The 20,066-nt window shown below is 39.3% G+C and overlaps 1 long non-coding RNA gene across 1 annotated transcript in view; it reads left to right on the forward strand.

Annotated features, from left to right (window-relative positions):
* The first annotated feature begins 18,324 nt into the window (after positions 1-18,324).
* Positions 18,325-20,066, forward strand: part of LOC148149399 (uncharacterized) — a 123,385-nt gene continuing 121,643 nt past the window's right edge. Inside the window, exon 1 of the long non-coding RNA XR_015757903.1 lies at positions 18,325-18,544. This is a non-coding gene — a long non-coding RNA (uncharacterized LOC148149399). The remainder of the gene's footprint in view (positions 18,545-20,066) is intronic.

Below are 20,066 nucleotides of genomic sequence, written 5' to 3' on the forward strand. Positions count from 1 at the left end.
GTTATTTAAGATTACAAAAATATGCTGATCAATTGGACCAATGGGCTGAAGTGACAGGTATATTTTAATTTGAATAAATGTGATGTATTGTATTTTTGTACAAATCCTACCCTTGCTTGTTTTACAATTAATGGTAGGGCTCTGGATAGTGTTGTCAAACAGAGACTGAGGGGTTCAGTGACCTAGTTTTTTTTTAAAGTTACATTACAGGCAGATAGTGGTTAAGAAGCCATTTAGCAGACCTGCCTTCATTACTCAAGACCATTACGTATAGGAGTTGGGATGACGTGTTGAGATTGTACAGGATGGTGGTGAGGCCACCAATGTATTGATTTGCCCTGCTAGACGAAGGATGTTATTAAATTGGAGAGGGTTCAGAAAAGATTTACCAGAATGTTGCAAGGACTGGAGGGTTTGAATTATGAGGAGAGGCTGGATAGGCTGGGACTTTTTCACTGGAGTGTTGGCAGTTTCCTTGTAGAGATTTATAAATCATGAGGGGCATAGATAAGGCGAATAGCAAAGGTCTTTTCCCCTTGGTAGGGGAGTTCAAAACTAGGGAGACTAATTTTCAGGTGAGAAGAAAGATTTAAAAGGGACTTGAGGGGCAGTTTTTCCACACAAAGTGGCTTGTATGTAGAATGAACTGTCAGGGGAAGTGGTGAATGCTGCTAACAGTTACAGTTTAAAAAAAAAGATATTTGGACAGGTATATGAATAGGAAAAGTTTATAGGGATATGGGCCTACTGCGGCAAGTAGAACGAGTTTCGTCTGGGAAACTTGGTCAGCATAGATGAGTTGGACTGTTTGGTCTATTTCCGTGCTGTGTGACACTCTCTAATCCTTGAACCTGCTCTGTCATTCAGTCCAATTGTGGCTGATGATCTACTTCAACTCCACGATCCTGTCCAGTCCTCTTACCCCTTGTTTCACTGAGAGGAGAAAACACTTTTTAATTAAAATAATTATTCTACAGATGTGGGCATTATTGGCTGGGCCAGCATTTTATTGCCTATCCCAGTTGCCTCCACTGGTAGTGGTGGTGAATTGCTGCCCTGGACCACTGCACCCAACATTTTAAGTAGTCTCCTTCATATCAGGTTAACCAGTGCAGTGCTACTTGAAATGAATGTTGTGTTTTCTCCTTCATAACACCACAGAACAATAGTAAAAATGAAATCCGGGTCTAATCACTCCCTCTGCTAGGACTTATGACGTTAGTTAAAATGGGAGAGAAATTTTGTGGAAGAATAATTTCTGGTAAACCTCAGAGCAATTGCCTGAGAAAATATTAGCTGAAGCCTGAGCTTGGATCATCCTCCAGGGCATCAGTAAGCATTAACAGATGAGAAGAACAAATAAGAATAATCTTCAGGGATAATAGGCAGCAAAGAAGAATTTCCAGTTTGAAACATGCCACTTATTCCATTTACAAGACTTTATGATCAATGCACACAAAAGATTGAGCTAATCCTCTAAATCTATTTAAAATAGATTCAATATTGGTACTATAAATGCACCAGGCCATTTCAGTTGGATTTGAGTCTCTCAAATAAGTGTTTCAAAAAGTGAACTGCTAACAGAATTAACATTTAGTTGTTAAGATTCAAAATGCATAAAAGATTATTGATGCAATATAAGAGTGAGTGTCATTGTAATGCTGACTTCAACTTGACCATTTTAACTTCTGATCTTAATGCTTTTATTATTATTGACTAATTATAATTTAGGGCACTGTAAATTCAAATGCACTAGTAAACTGTTTTTGAATATTCAATACATAATAGACTTTAATAAATACTTTAGTTGATAATTTGACTTAGAATAATGTAAATTAAAGTGTTTCACAACAAAACCAAATGGCCATGTTTAGTTACACAATTGTTTTAATTGGTACAGTCATGCATGTAAATGTTTTTATGAACTCCAGTAAATACAAGCTCCCTGGTGTTTGGTAATATTAGTGTACAGTGGTCCCTTTGCGGGTTAGATCTGTTACGATTGTGTACTTATCAGAGTAGGAAATAGAATGAGATAAAACTGTTTATTTGTGTAACAATAATAGCTAAATACTCTTGTGCATTAAGCACACATTTGGTGGTTAAAAGCTGCAGATGTCACTCCACTACACAAGGATACTAAATGCTGTAGGATGCTATTTCTGCTTATTTCATGGTTTAATCATATAATCAGTCTTCTTTCTTGACTACATTTCTTTACAGGAAAAAAAATTATGATGAAAAGTTGCATTTTGAAACAAGTACTTCTCCCATCCAGCAAAGTATAAAATGTTTACTACAATGATGCCTATAATTACCAAATGAGACAAGCTTTTTCAAATTGGTTGGAATTTAATTTCAGCCTTATACTAATAGTTTCATTGAGAATAATGTTTCCGTCATGTTATGACAGTGAATCAGAAATTATCATTGACTAGTGGGTTAGAAATAATCAATATGATTAAGCGCATGTTCAATCTTGCAGTGAGCATTATATTTCCAGAGACAACGTAAGCATCAATTTAAGCATATCCCAATCTGTAACTCAGATTGCATAAACTACAACCTTTTGTATTTTAATTGAATGTAGGTCATTAATGATTTGCAATAACAAACTATGGATCTGAATTTTTAAAAATAGCAAACCAGTGATGTTTAAAGGAAATACTGTCGGCTACTCATTAAACATGATGATCCTTTTTGCCAATTTTGTTTTGAACAAGATGGCATATGACTCGACAAGCAGTTCTTCCTGTTACTGGTTCACCTCCCTGCCATCAGAACACAACAGCCAAAGATTCCATGGCCTGCAATTATGAAGCTATTTTTATTCATAATGGGACTATAGCAACACAGGCATGGTTGACATTTAATTTTCATCTTACTATTGACAAGGAAATGGTGAGCTGGTACCTTAAATTTCTGCAGTTCATGTGGTGTACAAATAGTCAATGCTGCAGAACACAGTTCTAGAATATTGTCCCAGCAGCAGTGAAGGAATGGCAATTAATAATTTCAGGTCAGGGTGGTATGTTACTTGGTGGAGAACATGGTGATATTGTTGCCATGCACCTGGTGATTTTGCTTTTCAGGTGGTCGAGGACACTGGTCGGGAAAGTGTCTTGTCAAATTGTTGCAGTTCTATCTTGTAGTAGCTACATACTGCTGCCAGAAAGTGCACATAGGCGCAGGGCATAAATATTTTAATTGGTCAATGGATGTCACTTCAGCAGGCTTCTCTGTCCTAGATGGCCTCCTTGCTGGAGTTGAAGTCATCTCAGAAAGTAAAGGAGTATTTGGTCACTTGACTGACTTGTGCCTTGACTTTGAGGAGCAGGGAGCTGAGTACCTACCATGGAGTTACCAACATTTGACCACTTTAACCTGAATGTAGTCCAGGCCTTGCTGCATACAGATGAGGATTGTTTCAGAATTTGAGGAGTTACAACTGGAATCAAACACTTTAATTGTCAATGAATATCTCCAACTCTGACTTACTGATGAGAGACATTCGTTGAAGCAACTGAAGACAATAGGATAAGGACACTATATGCTCAGGAACAGTTGCAAAGTCCAGGCACTGAACTGATTGCCACCACTTTCCTTTGTAATGGAATGACTCCAGCAGTGGAACATTTTATGCTTGCTATCCATTGACATCAATATTTCCAGGGCACCTTAAGGCCTCATTTTTCAAATGTTGTCTTCAGTCAAATGTAATAGCTCTCACCTTGACTCTAGAATTTATTTATTTTTAACCATGTTTAATTCAAGAGCTGAGTGACTGGGATGGACTACAAACTATGTATCGGTGAGCAAGTTATCGCGTGTTGGTGCTGTCTTTTAGCACAAACAGCTTTACCTCCCCTTGTTTTGTTGATAACTGGGATCAATGGATGGTACTATGCTGGTTTTAATTTGATCTTTTTTGTGGATAGCTTAATCTTGACAATGTTCCATATTGTTGGCTAGAACTCTGTGTTGTAGCTTTACTTGAATAGCTTGGCTAGCAACATAGAATCCCTATACTGTAGAAATAGGTCCTTTGGTCCAATAAGTTCACGCCGACCCTCTGAAGAGTAACCCACCCCTACCCTATTGCTTTACGTTTACCCCAGTAATACACCTAACCAAAACATCCCTGAACACTATGGGCAATTTAGCACAGCCAATTCACCTAACCTGCACATCTTTGTGATTGTGGGAGGAAACCGGTGCATCCAGAGGAAACACAAACAAACACAGGGAGACAGGCAACTGTCTGTGTAGAGTTTGCACAAAGGCTGGAATCGAAACAGAGTCCTGGCGCTGTGAGACAGCAGTACTAGCCACTGAGCCACCGTGCCACCCACAAATATATATATATATAGTTGTCAAACAAAATCTTTAATCTTTACTAGTCAGTTTGAGTATTTTATTACATTTTAGTACCAACAACAATTCTCTAACTTTATTTAAATTTCAATCACAACAATTGATTGGGCCTCTGGCACGGAGATGGAGCAGTCAGTGCACTTGCTTTGCGCACTGCTTTCTGATGTACAACTAATGAAAAGTGTTTCCCAGGGTCCCACAGTTTTTATTTGTTTCATTTCCATTGTGATCAGTTTAGAACTTGCATGACCAGAGATGCTGAAAATCTGAAATAAATTGGAAGGGTCGCTGGAGATTACTTACCCAATTGCTTTGGGGCCTGAGCAGAGGCTATATTTGAGAGTGAAACTCAAAAACTGAAAGTATTTTGTAACCCTATGGCTCTAAATCTCACTGTGCTCCTAATTTATAATTCTGATTTAGAATTTGGGTGACCTCTTTCACACTGTAATCATTAGAGCTATTTATGCACTTAACTTCTCACAAGCCCATTTCAATGTGTTACCAAAGTTCCTGAGCAGTCCCAAATGCATGTTACTCAGAACACTTTATATCTAAAATTACCTTTCTTAGAAAAGCTTTTAAAGACTCCGGAGAAAGAACTTAAACATTTCCAAATTTAACAAAAAAACTACTGAAATAACTGCTGGTGCAAGTTTCCAAAAACATCAACTGGAAAAATAATGTGCAAATTCACAAATCCTTTTGGACGCAATACCCCCATGTGTCATAGAATTGTAGAGGTCTCAGTTTAGCTCAGTTGGCTAGATAGCTGGTTTGTGATGTGGAGTAATGCCAACAATATGGGTTTAATTCCCACAGTGGCTGAGGTTCCCATGAAGGATTCTCCTTTTCAACCTCCCCCTCACCTAAGGTGACTGGCAGGTTAAACCACCACCAGTTGATTCTGCAATGAGAGAGCAGTCTGATAAGATTATGGTGATTTTACCTTACAGTACAGAAAAAGGGCTCTTTGAGCCATGGAGTCTGTGCTGGTTACAAACAACCACCTAAATATCCTAATCACATTTTCCAGCATTTGGCTCATAACCTTGTATATCTTTGCATTGTAAGTGCACTTTGGAATACTACTTAAATATTATGAGGTTTTCTGCTTCTACCACCCCTATAGGCAGAGTTCTAGATTCCCACCACTAAGTGACATCTCCTCTAAACTGCTTGCTCCTGCCTTAAATTTATATCCCCTGATTATTGACCTCCCATCAAGGGGAAGAGTTCCTTCCTATCTGCCTGTCTATTCCCCTCATAATTTTATACATTTCAATCATGTCCCCCTTTCAATTTCCTCTCCTCCAAGGAAAACAATCCCATTCCACCCAATCTCTCTTTATAATTAAAACTCTCCAGCCCAGGAAATATCCTGGTAAATCTCCTCTGCACCGTTTCCAATGCAATCACCTCTCTCCTGCAAGGTTGATTTCAGAACTGCACACAAGACTCCAGCAATGGACTGAACAGGTTTTGATACAATTCCAGCATAACTTCCAGGCGCTTAAAATCCATGCCTCAGCTAATGAAGGTGAATATCCTATATGCCTCTTTTTAACCTCTTTAGCTACCTTTCCCAATACCTTAAGGGACTGGTGGACATGCATATCAAAGGCCCTCCGATTCTTTGCTGCTTGTTCACCGTGTACTGCCTAGTCTTGTTTATCCTGCCCATCACCTCACACTTATCCACATTGCATTCCATTTGCCACTGATCAGCCCATATATAGCCTCCTGTAATCTAAGGGTATCCTTCTCACTATTTGTCACCCCAATTTTCATATCATATGCAAACTTACTGATCAAATCTCCAAGTTCAAATCTAAATTGTTTATACTTACTGCAAACAGCAAGTGTCCCAATACTGATCTCTGCAGAACCCCGCTGAACACAGACCTCCAGTCACAGAAGCATCCCTTGACTATCACCAGCTGCTTCTTGCCACTCAGCCAATTTTGGATCTAATTAACGAAGTTTCCTTGGTTTTCGGAGACTCTTACCTTTGTTATCAATCTCCTGTGCAGGACTTTATTAAATGTCTTGCTGAAGTCTAAGTAGATTAATCAAAAGCATTACCTTTATCAACATATCTGGTCATCTCTTTCAAAAAAATCGATAAAAGTTAGTCAGACATGATCATTCCCTAACAAAACTATGCTGATTGCTCTTGATTAATCTCTGCCGGTCCAAATGTAGATGAATTCTATCCCTCAGAACTGTTTTCCTTAGTTTCCCTACCACTGAGGTTGGACTGATGGGGTCTCATTTCACAGTTTATCCCTTACTTTAATAATGATACCACTCTGGCTGTCCTCCAGTCCTCAGCATCTCTCCTGTGGACAGAGAGGAATTGAAAACTATTGCCAATGCCCCTACTATTTCCTCCTTTGTCTTACTCAACAGCGTGTGATACATTTCAACTGACTCTGTAGTTTTTATTTGCTTCTAAGCCCACCAGACCACTGAGAATGTCTGAATATGCTAATTTCTTTCAACATATCACAGTCCTACTCCATTGATTTCTATACCCATATCATCCCTTTTTTTAAAAAAAAATCATTTATTGGACAAAGGCATCACTGTCTATTGCCCATCCCAAATTGCCCAAAGAGCTGTTCAGAGTCTAGCACATTACTGAGAGTCTGGAGTCACATGAGGCTAAACCAGGTAAGGACAGCAGTTTCCTTCCCTACAGAACAGTGATCTAGATGGATTTTCCCTACAATTGACAATGTATTCATGGTTATCATTAGACTCTTAATTCCAGATTTGTATTGAATTCCAATTCCACCATCTGTCGTGACAGGATTCAAACCCGAGTCCCCAGAACATTATCTGGATCTCTGGACTAACAGTCCAGTGATAATACCACAAGGATGTTGCCTCCCTCGGTAGTGAATGCTAATATAAAGTATTCATTTAGATGCCTGTCTATGTCCTCTGTCTCCATGGGCAAAATACCATTGTGGTCCGTAATGGGCCTTACTCTTTACCTAGTTATCCTTTTACCCTTAATGTACTTTTATACCAGATGTAAAAAGCTCTGGGAATAATCTGTCTGCAACTCCAGTCTATAAGTCAAAGTCACAAGTGATTTAAACCTTCCAAAGTGTTAAATACAGTTCCATTGGTGTGAGATTTGTATGAGTAATGTTTTTGGTTACTGTACTGGGGTGTGTTTTGGTGCTATACAAAAGGGTTTTTATTCTATTTATAAAGGAATATTTTGGTATTAATTGGATTGTATTTTTACTGTGTTTAAAAATATTTGTATTTGTATTGTACATAAAATAGAATAGACCGAATTTCTATCTTCATTCTTTGTTGATGAGCTTTTGTTTTATTTTTAAAGTAAAATCTGCATCATTGTGTATTTACACCTCAGTGAAAAATCACTTCATTGCAACCATAATATGATCTATGAAGTCCAATTTCAGTCTGGGATCTGACTTGTCCAGGAATAACATTAGCTTGGATCATAACACCATGTGTTTTGATCATGGCAACCATATGTTTAGTGCCAATTATGCATTGTAGGAAGAATCTTAATACACCTTTTACAGTACTTTATTGACTTGCAGCTTTATTATACAAGATTTATTTGGCATACAATCAGTGCAATGATACATGGGCAATCAGTGCAGCTGTATTTTCTTGCAGTGAGGTTAAAATCTCTCTTTGCCAGACAAAGACAAGTTGCATTGATAGAAAGTAAACACAATACAAATTCCTCAACAACAGTGAATTATTCAACAGACTGAAGGACAAGCGATAGTTCACTAAAAGCCTATTAATTCGTGCTCGTCCAAGTACTGTGGATTTGGAATTCTGTGACATAAAATCACTATTAGAGTATAGAGATGGACAGCACGGAAACAGATGCTTCAGTCTAACCCATCCATGCCGACCAGATATCTTAAATAAATCTAGTCCCATTTGTCAGCACTTGGCCCATATTCCTCCAAACCCTTCCTATTCGTATACCCATTCAAATGCCTTTTAAATGCTGCAATTGTACTAGCCTCCACCACTTCCTTTGGCAGCTCATTCCATACACGCACCACCCTCTGCATGAAAAAGTTGCCCTTAGGTCCCATTTATATTACTCCCCTCTCACCCTAAACCCATGCCCTGAGTTCTGGACTCCCCAAAACCCACCTCTCCACATCCCACCAAACCAGGGAAAAGACCTTGCCTATTTATTATATGCTTGGTATGCTTGCCTTTATTGGTCAGAGCATTAAGAATAGGAGTTGGGATGTCATGTCGCAGCTGTACAGGACATTGGTTAGGCCACCTTTGGAATATTGCATGCAATTCTGCTATCATTCCGGACCAATAAAGGCAAGCATACCAAACGCCGCCTTCACTATCCTATCTACCTGAGACGCTACTTTCACGGAAATATGAGCCCGCACTCCAAGGTCTCTTTGTTCATCAACACTCCCTAGGACCTTACCATTAAGTGTATAAGTCCTGCTCTGGTTTGCTTATCCAAAATGAAACACTTCACATTTATCTAAATTAAACTCCATCTGCCACTCCTCAGCCCATTGGCCCATCTGATCAAGATCTCGTTGTATTCTATCCTCGTCAATCCTCTTTGTTACCTCTTCACAAAACTCAATCAAGTTCTGAGACACGAATTCCATGCACAAAGCCATGCTGACTATCCCTAAGTAGTCCTTGCCTTTCCAAATACATGTAAATCTTGTCCCTCAGGATTCCCTCCAACAACTTGCCTACTGTAGATGTCAGGCTCACCGGTCTATCATTCCCTGGCTTGTCTTTACCGCCCTTCTTAAACAGTGGCACCACGTTTGCCAACCTCCAGTCTTCCAGCACCTCACCTGTGACTGTCGATGATACAAATATCTCAGCAAGTGGCTCAGCAATCATTTCTCTAGCTTCCCACAGAATTCTCGGGTACACCTGATCAGGTCCTGGGGATTTATCCTCCTTTAACCATTTCAAGACATCCACCACTTCCTCCCCTGTAATCTGGACATTTTGCAAGATATCATCATTTATTTCCCTACAGTCTATATCTTCCATATCCTTTTCCATAGTAAATACTGATGCAAAATACTCGTTTAGTATCTCCCCCATTTTCTGTGGCTCCACACAAAGGCCGCCTTCCTGATCTTTGAGGGGCCCTATTCTCTCTCTAGTTACCCTTTTGTCCTTAATGTATTTATAAAAACCATTTGGATTCTCCTTAGCCCTATTTGCCAAAGCTATCTCATGTCCCCTTTTTGGCCTTCCTGATTTCCCTCTTAAGTATACTTCTACTGCCTTTATACTCTTCTAAGGAGTCTCTTGATCTATCTTGTCCATACCTGACATATGCTTCCTTCTTTTTCTTAAACAAAATCTCAAGTTCTCTAGTCTTCTAGCATTCCCTACATCTACCAGACATGGATAGGAAGGAAACCAGGAACCAATGCAGATCAGCAATGATAGCAATGTTGGTTGAGTGGGTATTAAGTAAGATATAAGTTACAGGTGACACAGTTTTAGATCAGGTGAAGTTTATGTAAAATGGCAACTTGTCCATGCCAACTAGGCTTCCCAAACTGAATTTGCCTGCATTTGACCTATATCCCTGTAAACCTATCATATTCATTGGCATGGATGGTATTGCCAAGTAGCATGAGGAAGGGGCTGAAGGTAGATGCTTGAGTGGGGCAATGTGGTCTTCCAGATGAGAAAGTGTTAATTGCTGAGATGCTTTGGCTACATTAGTCAGGTAAGAATGGAACTAAACCTGAGCAATCCCAAAAGCTGAGAAACAGAAGAAATAATTTGGGAAAACTAGTCAAATGTAGCAAAGGTTCAAGAGTCATTGAAAAGAATCAATACCCCCTGATCACAGTCACAGATGATATAATTTGTTACTTTGGCGAACAGATTGCAGTGCTTTGCAAAGAATAGAAAACTGACTGACTGAAGAGATTTGAACAGGGAGATGCAAGAGAATTGGACATGGATCTTAGATAACTTATGTAGTATTTTGGTAGTGTTTGAAATTCCAAATCTGAATTAAGTTTGGATCTTTTTAACAATAGAAATGTTAACAAATGTGTGGAGCCACTTAACCTTCTATCCTCTCCATCATAAGGACTGTCTATTTTCATCTCTGTAATACCAACCTGCCTCAATGCTGATCTCAGCCCTTCTGCTGCCAGAGCTCTCAATATATCCTCAGTCAGTAAGTAACACTGCTAACTAACAGTAGTGCAAACTCACTATCTCTTAAATTGGAAGAATAATTAAAATCGAAAGATTTAGTTTAAAAATCATAAGGTATACCTCATTTTCAAACATTAACTGTCAATATATATCAATTTATAACTAACATTAGTGACCTTTAGAGTAAAGGGAAGATCTTTTAGAACGGAGATAAGGAGAAAGTTCTTCAGCCAAAGAGTGGTGAATCTATGCAATTCGTTGCCACAGAAGGCTGTGGAGGCCAGGTCATTCAGTATATTTAAGGCTGAGATAGTTAGGTTCTTGAGTATGGGGAGAAAGCAGGAGAATGGAATTGAGAAACTTACCAGCAATGATTGAATGGTGGAGCAGACTCGATGGGCTGAATGGCCTAATTTTTGCTCCTATGTCTTATGATGTATATAACCTCTAACAAAAGCATCACTGAACCATTGGATTAATAAGGTTTGACTTCAATAACCTGATGCTTGTCTCTAAGGATGCTTGAATAATGTTAGTCAGTTGACTTTTCAGATGCCTAGAGTGGCTGCCTGAAACAGGAATGTGGTCTCTTGCCTGGACTAATGTGTGGCCTAATGCCTGTTTTAGCACCACTCAGGGAAACTGGGTTGCCAAAACTTCAAGACTGCTCTCACAATTGGCTGTAAAGTGTTCTGGATTCCTGAGTTCCTAACATAAATACTAGTCTTTGTTTTCTGTTGAACAATAAATGAAAGCTCGCTTATGACAGCATGCCAAATATCTTGGTGACCATGATGACAAATATGAAAGTTAGCCTAATGCTGCTAGATGATCCCTATAATTCCTGCTCCTGGTGCCACCATGTGAACTGCTCCTTGTCACTGTGAGATGATGTCATGGGGAAGGGCTGGTCTGAAAATCCCACCAGAACCATTGTGCATATGTTCAAAAGGAGGTGCAGGATGTGCAGAAAACCAACCTGAGAAACTGTCAGATTCCAGAGCCTTACAACAGAAGAACAAGTGAGACTCCATTTTCTATTGGAAAAGCATTTTGTAATCAAACCAAGGTAGCATGATACTATCACACATGCCCTCACTTGACTACATTGCTCATGATCTCACAATGTTGTAAATTTAAATCTCTGATTCCCTTTTAGGTTTAGGTTCTTTATGAACTCATGCTTCCCTGCAGTGGTAGCCTACAAAGACCCACAAACTCATTGAGCAAACTCTCCATTCCTCTGAGTTCAGTCTCTCCTTGTTCTATCCTAGTTCCAACCCTATACTGTGGAATTCCCTTTCTATCCCTTTGTCTCTCCACTGACCCCACATCCTTTAAAAATCGACTTAAAGCACTTGTAATGAGCATGAGAAGAATGAAGTCACTGAATATATTTAAGAAATATTTCAATTTCTAGCACCTAAAGATGTCAAGAGGTATATAGCACTGAGATAGAAGATCAGCTATGATCACGTTGAATGTCAGAGTGGATTTGATGGGCTGAATGGACTATTTTTCTCTCATTTTCTACATTTCTGTTTGTTTGTTAAATTGGATAATCTGCAGACAACCTTTCGTCTCCCAGCATGTAAATTTATCATACAAATGTGAATTAAAACAAGCAATGCAGATCAGAGTTCCACTGGCTCTTGAGCATGCAAATTTTGGCTCAGATGGTGTTTAGCTTCTATTGGTTTCACAAAACTTGCCTAAATCTGTGGTGAGGTGACCACTGTAGCCATTTTAGGTCCATGTTTCTTTGTAAAAATGATAGTTCATGAAAGATCTTAGTATTCAAATCGGATTATCAAGCTGTATATTGATGATTTTTACTACTTTGTAGCACAGTGCTTTGACCCCTTTCCTGCTGTGCTCCCATTTTATTACGGGAGAAAGTAAGGTCTGCAGATGCTGGAGATCAGAGCTGGAAATGTGTTGCTGGAAAAGCGCAGCAGGTCAGGCAGCATCCAGGGAACAGGAGAATCGACGTTTCGGGCATAAGCCTTCTTCAGGAATGAGGCCCTCATTCCTGAAGAAGGGCTTATGCCCGAAACGTCGATTCTCCTGTTCCCTGGATGCTGCCTGACCTGCTGCGCTTTTCCAGCAACACATTTCCAGCTCCCATTTTATTACCTCAACCCTGGTTTGACTCCAATTCTTTTGAGCATTGTAGGGAACAGGTCTTCAGCGTTTTTGTATGGGGTGAGGTGTGATGCCAAAACAAGGTAAAACAGAACGATGCTTTGTTATTTTGTTGTTTAAACTCCAAAATAAAACAAAAACAGCAGGATAACAACTTCTCGTGCTATACTTTTAAAGTGCACTGTGCCCACCTTAATGAGAGCCATGCACGTGCATGTTGTGACAAAGTCCTTAAAATCTGACGATGCACATCTAGCCTCCAAAGTAATATCAAGGCTTCTCAAATATCAAGATTTGATGCAGACCCAATGTGCTAAATCATACTTCACTCACATACTTAACTGGCAAAAGAAGCCAGCACTTGCAATGTGGGCAGTGCAATGTTAAGATTGCTTTATACCAAATCAGAATTCTGTCAGAGAAACTCTGGAACTTTTGTAACAATCGATCACATGAAATTTCAATAAGCTGTTCAATTTCAGTTGTGGGCATATCCCTCTTTTCAGGCTGCCATTACTAAAAGTTTGGACCCAAGCAAAGCATCATTTTATTTCCCAACATGTTTCCTAGCTTCTTGTTTTTCACTTGCAACGGTGTCAGAAGGCTCTTTCCTGGAGGTGGAAGCTCCGTGAATAATTGTCACAATACTGTCAGTCTGGTCTGCTGCAGATTCAAGAAGCACCATGTCAATGAAATGTTTGCAAGTTTTACACATGCAGTGGCTCCCCAGCAGTCTGGAAAGAGTCCCACCCTCTCATCACAATCCTCCATTGTAACATATCATCCCTCCCCATTTACTGTTCCTCCAAGCAGCATTTCCATTGAGGTCACTGTGGGAAACATGATCACTCCCTTCAGTGAACTGCAAAGGAGGAAGAGAAATTGGGTGTGTGCATCAGAGCATCTCAGAGCTGGTCCCAAAGCAGAGTATCCTCTCCACAGACGCCATTCCTATCTTGGAAATGCAACCACAAAATATTTTCTTGAGGTTTTGGCCCATGGTTTGAGAAGCCTTGCCATAAGGCTTGCCTGGTTGATCAAGCTTATTGTCACTCCTAGAATAGAATAATTATGACACAGAAGGAGGCCATTTTAACTCCTCAAGAGAGCAGTCTAGATTAGAGTGGTGCTGGAAAAGCACAGCAGGTCAGACAGTATCAACCCAGTCAGACCCATTTGCCAGCTCTACCCCTGTTGCTCTCTAAGTGCCTATCCAATTTCCTATTGAAATCTTTACTGTCTGCTTCTACTACCCTCAGAAGCAACGAGTTCCAAGTCTTGCCACTTGTTGTGTGAAAAGGTCCTTCCTCATAATTCCTTCCACCTTTTGCTGAAATCTTAAATTTGTGCTCTCAAGTCATAGAGATGTACAGCATGGAAACAGACCCTTCGGTCCAACCCATCTATGCCGACCAGATATCCCAACCCGATCTAGTCCCACCTGCCAACACCCAGCCCATATTCCTCCAAACCCTTCCTATTCATATACCCATCCAAATGCCTTTTAAATGTTGCAATTGTACCAGCCTCCACCATTTCCTCTGGCAGCTTATTCCATACATGTACTACCCTCTCTGTGAATAAGGTGCCCCTTAGGTCCCTTTTATATCCTTCCCCTCTCACCCTAAATCTATGCCCTCTAATTCTGGACTCTCCCCACCCCAGGGAAAATACTTTCTCTATTTATGTTATCCATGCCCCTCATGATTTTATAAACCTCTATAAGGTCACTCCTCAGCCTCCAACTCTCCAGGGAAAACAGCCCCAACTAACTCAACCTCTCCCTGTAGCTCAAACCTTCCAACCCTGGCAACATCTTGTAAATTTTTCCTGAACCCTCTCAAGTTCCACAACATCCTTCCGATAGGAAGGAGACCAGATTTGCAACTCTTTATAACACTAGTGGGAACATCTTTTCTCCGTGGATCTTATCCAAATCTGTTATAATGTTATATACCTCTATTATCTCTCCCTTCAGTTACTAAGGGGAGAAATCTCAGCTTCTCCAACCTAACCTTGCAACTTAAATTCCTCTATATTTGTATTTTTGCTTCAGTATCCAGCTTTTATTTCTAGAACATGGAGATGGTGAGAACTGCAGATGCTGGAGAGTCAAAGTAGATAGAGTGGAGCTGGAAAAAGCACAGCAAATCAGGCAGCATCAGTGGAGAAGGGGAGTTGACATTTCAGGTCAGAATCTTTCAACAGGACTCTTTATTAATTTACATGAACATATCAACCTATGAATTAGGAGCATAAATAGGGCATTTGGGCCCTCGATCCTGCCACACCACTCAACAAATACAGTTGATTTGTTTGTGCTTCAAATTCCACATCTACCCCAAATAACTTTTCATTCTCTTGCCTTACCAAGATTCTATCTATCTCCAGCTTAAAAATATTAAACGACCCTTCTTCCACCGCCTTTTGAGGCGCCAAGTTCCAAAGTTGTATAACCCAGTGAGATAAACAAATTTGCCTCATCTCTGTCATGAAAAAGTGAGCTGTAATTAGTAAACAGTATTCCCTGGATGTAGATTCACCCACAAGAGGAGATATTTGTTCTATGTCCACAGTGTCAAAACTGTTCAGGATCTTGTACATTAATCAAGTAATCCCTGAATCTTCTAAAATCCATCAGAAACAATCCCAGTCTGTCCAACCTCTCCTCACTCATTCTAGGGCATCAGCCCAGTAAACACATTTACATCTTGCCTTAAATAAGCAGACCAAGACTGCACAGAGCATTCAAGATGTGATCTCTCTAATGCTCTGTATAGCTGAAGCATAACTGTATAAATCTTTACTTTTATATTGAAGTTCTGTCACAATAAATGATAGCATCCTATTAGCCTTGTTATTGACTTGCTGTAGCAGCATACTGTTGTTTCCTGGCTCATGAACTAAAACCCCTAGCAACTTTGTACTTTGGGATTCTGAATACTCTAAACAATAAATAAATGCTCTAAATAATCTACATTCCCAAGGTTATTTCTCCTTTTTTATTAGTCATTCTGTTCTGTTCTTTATATTCTGTCGAATAATGTGGCATTCATTTATATGTTTTTTCATTGAATTTGATGCTTCATTTATCATCTTCAGTTAATCAGATAGTGAGTCCTCTGCTTAGAAACTATTTTTATAGCAGGAACGTTCTTAAACTGAGTAATCTGAAATCACCCCTTTACTGTCTGCTCCTGTTTCTCTATTGATCTGTCCCCTCGCCTTGTATCTGAGTCCACTTCAGGTAGCTCAGCTTCCACACTAAATAGTTGCCCTTATTAGTATTAGACCCACTTACCTTCCTTACAGATCAGGTGTAACATTCAATCATATTGTGGCTGTTGCTACCTAGAGGAACATTTCCACTGAGATTATTAATTAATCCTGTCACATTACATAAAACAATTCGGTATAATCTGTTCTCTGGTTAGAATCCCTACAGTGTGGAACAGGCCCTCCGGCCCAACAAGTCCACACCAACTCTCCGAAGAGTAACTCATCCAGACCCATTCCACTACCCTTTACCTCTACATTTACCCCTGACTAATGCACCTAACTAACACATCCCTGAACACTATGGGCAATTCAGTTTGGCCAATTCACCTAACCGGCACATCTTTGGATTGTGGGAGGAAACTGGAGCATCTGGAGGAAACCCATGCATACAAGGGGAGAATGTGCAAACGCCACACAGACAGTTGGCCAAGGCCGGAATCGAACACGGATCCCTGGCACTGTGAGGCAGCTCTGCTAACCATTGGATTCTAGAATGTGCAGCTATAGAAATTAGAAGTCATTCTATGAACTCTTCATTTTGTCTACCATTGACATATGCCTCTATGAATGTTGTTCTATTTCAAAAATGTTTTTTCTCATTCATTCATGAGACGAGGACGTGTCTGGTGCGACAAGAATTTATTGCACAGAGGTCAGTTAAGAATCAATCACATTACTGTTGGCCTGAGGTTACACAGAGGCCAGACCAGGAAAAACCTTAGTAAACCGGATAGAAGTTAATGCAATTTATTGTTATATGTCATAGTGGTATTCCTTTGTTTTTTATATGGTCAAATGAAAGGTATTGCTATATGGCAGCTCTATGAATAGCTTGCCTTTCATGTTTTAAAAACATATATTTTACCATTCGTCCTGAATTCTGATCCGTGAAATTATTAAATTACTGCATTTATCATTGCAAGTCAACTGCACTAAGCTCCACAAGAACTGTATATCTTACCAGTGAGTTAATACAAGATGTGGTGAAATCTTTTTCAAACTGATTTAGCAAGTCTGGTTCAATATTGATGTCTGATTTGATTTTTTTTCATAGTATCCTACAACAAAAAGGAAACTCCTTACTATTAGCATGAATATCATGTACTATGGGTCAGATTGCTCAGATGGTTAGAGTATGATGCAGATTGATACCAAGAGCACCTATACCAGCTGTCATGGTTTAATTTGGCCTCCCCCAGCCTTGCTCCATACTTGATGTGAAGTGGTGACCTTCAAGATATGTAAAAGGTTGATAGTCTCGAAAGCAAAGTGATGCCCGTTGTGATTAAAATAAATTACCATGTATAGTGCAGAATTTATGTATTCAATAAATGCATAAAATACATTCACACTTTTTCATGTATGAGGACTACTTAGCTACATTATAGCCTTAATATTTTGTAAAATGTTTGTACCAAGTGATAGATGTTTCTTGTCTAAAACTTGTAGAAGTTGTATTAACAGTGAGATCATTTCTCATGCCACAGTACTTGAAACAGGTGTGTACATTGAAACTTACATCTTCTACAGAAATAAACAGAGTCTCTGGTTGAAAGTTAATTCAGCATCTGGAAATGTTGGCTCAGGGCCTGAAAGTGACTTGTTCAGCAACTTTATGCTTGGCAAGACCTGCCATTAATCATTATTTTCCTTTCTTCTTGGAAGTACTGTAATACATTCAAGCTGTTGTCTTCTGAAAATGTTATGATTTGAGCAATGAGGCCTACGCAATCGCAATATTTCTGACAACAGAAATATAATTTTCCTGTGTTTGCTTCTGGGAGCAAATATTGAAAAGTTAGGTTGGGACGTAGTACATACACAGGCACAAGGGAATTAGGAGTGGGAGTAGGCAATTCAGCCCTTCAAGCATGCTCCACCATTTAATATGATAATGGCTGATCTTATCCTGCTCTCAACATCACTTTCCTGCCTGTTCCCCATAACCCTTTTTCCTGCTTTTCATCAGAAACATATCCACTTCTTTCCTGAATCTAGGGATTGATTCTGCCTCGAATGCAGTCTGGGGCAGTGAGTTCCACAGATTCACAACCCTCTGAGAGAAGTAATTTCTCCTCATCTCAGTTTTGAACTATCTTCTCTCACTCTATGCTCTCTTGTTTGAGACTGTCCCACCTGGAGAGAAATCCACTTTGTTTTCTGCTGTACAATATGAAGGATCCTTAACTTCATTAATCAATTCTTGAGTATTAATCCAGGAAAATTGCCTGTATGTTGCATGTAATTTTTCACAAGATCATTAAGTCTTATGCTGCTGTTGATTAGGAAGCATATACGGCAAATTTCAAAAACTGGTTATAGGTACAGTAAAAAGTTTCTGCCAGAATTAGAAGCATTTTATTTTTTGAAGGTATTATTTCTTGGATCAGATCCTATCCTTGCATATTGAGGATCCTGGAGATAGTGAAGCCTGCAAATGGTAGAAAGTCAGAGTCGATAAAATGTGGAGCTGGAAAAAGCACAGAAGGTCAAGCAGCATCAGAAGAGCAGAGAGTCGACGTTTTGGTCAGGACCCTTCACATTGGTAAGTTTCACCAAATACTCCATTTATTATCTCTCTGCTTTCTTGGGTTGAATGATTGATTACATGAAAATGTTGTGCAATTGCAGCACTTAATTAGTAAGGACTGTCAACAGAATGTAACTTGAATGTAGATTCAATTTTTGATAAATAAGCTCATGATATATACTTTGAGGTGTCTCTGTTGCATCCAACTCAGTTCTACAATCAAGTTGGTTAAATTATTCAGTCTTGAAAAATCACCAATGCCACTCTCAAGTCCCACTGAAAAGTGGAACGTAAGTTAGTGATTCCTCAGAAAGTAATTGTGCAGAAAATGAAACAACTAACCGCCTATCGTTCATCTTTAACTATTTCAGTTCACCTGCTGCTGTATCCATTATTTTGAGAATCTTGACTGCCATCCACATTTAATCCTCTATGGATTTAAACTCATTAAAGACTTTGCTGTCCATATCTTTATTCCTGCCACATTCCATTCATCCATCAGTTCGTACTCTGGCTTCTGGTTAAGTAACATTTTGAATTCAAAATTCTCATTCTTGTTTTTAGATCCATTCATCTCCTCATTCTTCCATATCTCTGTGATCTCCTCCAATCCTATAATTCTCTGGGTTACCTGCACTCATCTAAATATAACCTCTTGAACATCCCTGAATTGAATCACTCCATCATTGATGGCTGTGTCTTCAAATGCCTAGAAATTCCTCTCTAGGCCTCACCTTCCCTCCTCTCCACCTCACTTTCCTCCTTTAAGATGTCCTTAAAAGTTATTTCTTTAACTACGTTTTTGGCTATTTGCCCAAATATCTCCTGTAGCTTGGTACCAACTGTTTCTATATGATCCTGTGAAGCACCTTCAGGGAAAATAAAAGCTGAAAATGTTGGAAAAGCTCCACATCTTTCAAGAAAAAAACTTGTTAACATTTCAAAGTCGACATTATAGGTGATGTATAAATGCAATTGTTGTTTTCTCAACTAAACTGAGGCATTGTGGAATTCTATCTATTATCCATAGGGTGCATTTTGAATTGTAAAATGAATAGACGGTTATTTATTCATCAAAATGCCTCATCAACAGCTCACTTAAAATGTATAGACATTTTAGTTTTTGGTTATCAGTCAGATGGAGAGTATGTAATGGTGGATGATAGAGCATTTCAAGCAGTCAGCTCCAGTATTGAGCTCTCCCATTCGGGTATGTTTTGAGCAGCAGAAAGCTCCCTCAGCCTCAATATTGAAAGAACTTCAACCATTGCACCAATATTATACATTCTGATTCATGCATGAATCATTTTAAAGCCTTTATCTGAATGCTGAAAGTTAGTCCTGAAATATAGATAGATTTTCTTTGTTGGATCACATAGGAGCTGAATTTAAACAGCCGAACAGATTTCAGAGGGTACTTGCCCAAACAGCTGACATGGGAAGCTTTCATCCTGTTGGTCATTTCAGTTCTTTATTAATGAATTTTTAAGTTTAAAAAAAAATCTTGTCCATTGAAATAATACCATTTTACTTCAGA

This window comes from Chiloscyllium plagiosum, unplaced genomic scaffold (assembly GCF_037043375.1).
Source record: "Chiloscyllium plagiosum isolate Xiang-an unplaced genomic scaffold, Cpla_swu_hap1 HiC_scaffold_8, whole genome shotgun sequence".
Classification (NCBI taxonomy): domain Eukaryota; kingdom Metazoa; phylum Chordata; class Chondrichthyes; order Orectolobiformes; family Hemiscylliidae; genus Chiloscyllium; species Chiloscyllium plagiosum.